Genomic DNA, 3,185 nt, shown 5'->3' with positions numbered 1-3,185 from the left:
GGTCTTTATGCCCTTCAGTCTTCATGTCTCTGCTCCTTACAACTCTGGGCTATAGACATGCATAACTATGTCTGTATTTTATGTGGGTGTAGGGTATTTGAACTCAGGTACCCATAATTACACAGTTGTGCTCTTATCCATGGAGTCATATCCCTAGGTCTTGAATGAGATTTTCTGTGAAGATGAAAATCTAAGTCAAGAGCTAAAGGAAGAACAGATGAATAATGATTAGAAGGAACATGGGAAGAAAAGTTATCCCAAACAAAAGAAAGAGAGAGGAAAGGAGAAAGGGGGATAAAGGAAGTAAAAAGAAAGAAGGTGGCAGTTATCTAGAAAGGGGAAAAAGGAAAATAATAGATATTAATAGGTACATATAGATAGATTATTTATAGATAGGTAGATAGAAGATGATAGATAGATAGATAGATAGATAGATAGATAGATAGATAGATAGATAGATAATCTATTGACAGGATTGAGGGTGGTGCATTTCTAGGTCCCTAGTCATCCTGATCTTACAGGACCATGAACTCGCATCCCCAGGCAAGTTCAGTGCAGAGGCAGCTGGGAACCTTCCTCTTGGGAGAGCACCTGTAGAGATAAAACTCCTATCCCTCTCATTACAGCTCTGGTATTCTGTACACAGGGCTCTCTGGGCTGCATTACAGACTATCCCCATATTTCTCCACTAAGGTAAGTGGAGCCCTTTCTTTCTAGGAGGATAGGTCAAGTGCTGTGGAGACTGAATAGTAAAAGACAGAGATAAATAAAGCACAGAGAGGCCTGAAAATCTGGGACCTAAGAGGAAGGTAGGAGAATATAGCATGGGCTGTCTACTGACAGGAACCTGTTTATAGCTGTGAGGGCCTGTCCTGATTCTCAGTGGCCCATTCAACCTAGTTATTTCTCATCACTTCCCCATTCCATGTTAGTCATGAATTCTAATGTCTGTTCTTGGGTGAAGAGTATTTTCATACTAGGTGGAAGGGATAAGATAAGGCAATAAAAAATGTATGTCCTGTGAGTTTGTGTCACCTGTACCATCTGTGTGTGTGTGTGTGTGTGTGTGTGTGTGTGTGTGTGTGTGTGTGAATATCATCACTACCACAGCAAATTGTTATAAACATGGTGGCTGAAAACAACAGAAATTAACTCTTATAGCCCTAAAAACTAGCAACCCCATCTTAAAGTATCTCAGGACCACACATCCTCTGAAGACACTAAGGGAGTCTCCTTGTGTTCTCTAGCTTCTAGTGGCAACATCATTCCAATCATTGCCTTTTTTTTACAACCTCTTTTTCTTTGACTTCTGTTTTTTTTAAAGCCATTAATTTATTTATTGTGAATGTATGAGTCTAGACATGCATGTGCCACAAGGCACAGAAATCAGTGGACAGCTTGTGAGAGTCACTTCTCATCTTTTACCTGCTATTTGAGTTCTAGAGATCAAGCTTGGGTCATCAAATTTGGTATTCCGCACATTAAACTACTAGGCCATCTTATTAAACCCTACTTTTCTTATAAGGATGCCAGTCTGTATAAATTGCATTATACTCTAGTATAAACTTATCTCAAGATCCCCTCCTTGGCTAAAATCTGCAAAGATAAAGGTGAAACAGGTGGACATGGACCTCCAGAAGACATGGTTCAGCCCAAACAACCCTCTCAGATGTGCACCTGCCACTCTCCTTTTACTGACCTCTCAGACAAACACCAGGTATCCTCTAAGTTCCCAGTATGTGTGTACAGAATGAAGGATTGTCTCCGCTCTGACTGTTTATGGAATATAACCCACAATGTGTGCTTTAGATGCAGGATGTGGTTCTCTGCTTGACTTTTTCCATTTTTGTACTTTGCATCATAGCTTTAGGTCTATGACACAGATCCATAGGCAGACAGTGGTACATAGGTTTTTGTGATGTTCCCCTTGGAAAGAGAGGGCATTGGAGGACAGGACAGGGGGAGGTGCTCTGCCTGGGTTTTGTGTCTGTGTTTTGTGCCTTTCTTTTTCTACAGATCCAGTTTCCTGTAGGAGAATCTTGTGAAGAAGTTGTTCTGAAAAAATTTGTAGATTTTTGGATTATGGAACATATACTAGAAAGAAAAGAAGCCAGAAAAGGCTTTGCACATTTAGGAACAGGAATTCTAGAGCCTGTGAGTGCTGAGTGTTGGGAAGCATGCAGAAACAGAGGAATAATTAGCCTAGAGTTGGGATGAGATCCTGGAATGTTATGGATCACCTAGCATGTGAATAACAGACAGTTAGCTTATAGACATCAATCAGCAATAGGAATGGATAATGGTGATTCTAACAATGACAGCTGGTAGGCTTTATGTTGATCACCTGCCCTGGCACCCCCTCAGGGATCCAATGAGGTCATGTATTTGGTTATCAGAATACTCAAGTAAAATCTGTGAATAGAGACATAGATCTGTATGATTCCACAACCTATAATCAACTCTGAAAATTATCTCTATTGTGAGAAAAGACAGGGGGGAAAAGTAGGGAAAATGAGAAGATACAGTGATTCAAAAGATGGAACACAATAACAGACATGCAGGGAGTGAGGTTCAGGAGTGGCAGCTAGTGGGTGGGAAGGATAGAGAATGGAGGAGGGGTGGAGGAGAGACTCTGGGAAGGGAGGACTTGAGAGGAAACAACATTTGGGAGGTAAATAAATACATACATAAATAAAATTTTAAAACAAAGGGTTGTCTCTAGTGCTAGGTATGAGCTCAACTGGAAGGCTTTCCAGTAGCTTCTAAGTGCTTCTTTCATTTGTGTTTGACCCTTCCTTGAGTAAAGCTAAACTGTTCATTTTCCAGGGTCCTAGTCTTGGCTCAGAAGTCACATTTTGCAAAAATCCTCTTTGCCTGGTAGAGTCAAGTTTGTAATTTTGGAGTGAACCTTGTTGCACAGTGAACATTTGAAAATCTCTTGTCAAAGCATTAGCCTTATTAGTCAATGACAGAGACACATACGTGCATGCATAAAAAGTATCTATGTAGAAATTCTCATGAAACTTAAAATGCAGGCTTCTGAGTTCATTCCACTCCACCAAATGACATTTTAAAACTTCTCTACATTTGTGTGTATCAATGTATGTACGTCTATACATATGTACAGACATATGTACATATGTCCCCCTCTCCCTCTCCCTCTCCCTCTCCCTCTCCCTCTCCCT

This window comes from Mus pahari, chromosome 18 (genome assembly GCF_900095145.1).
Source record: "Mus pahari chromosome 18, PAHARI_EIJ_v1.1, whole genome shotgun sequence".
NCBI classification, from domain to species: Eukaryota; Metazoa; Chordata; class Mammalia; order Rodentia; family Muridae; genus Mus; species Mus pahari.
The sequence above is the reverse complement of the archived record's forward strand: the minus strand, read 5'-3'. Positions refer to the sequence as shown.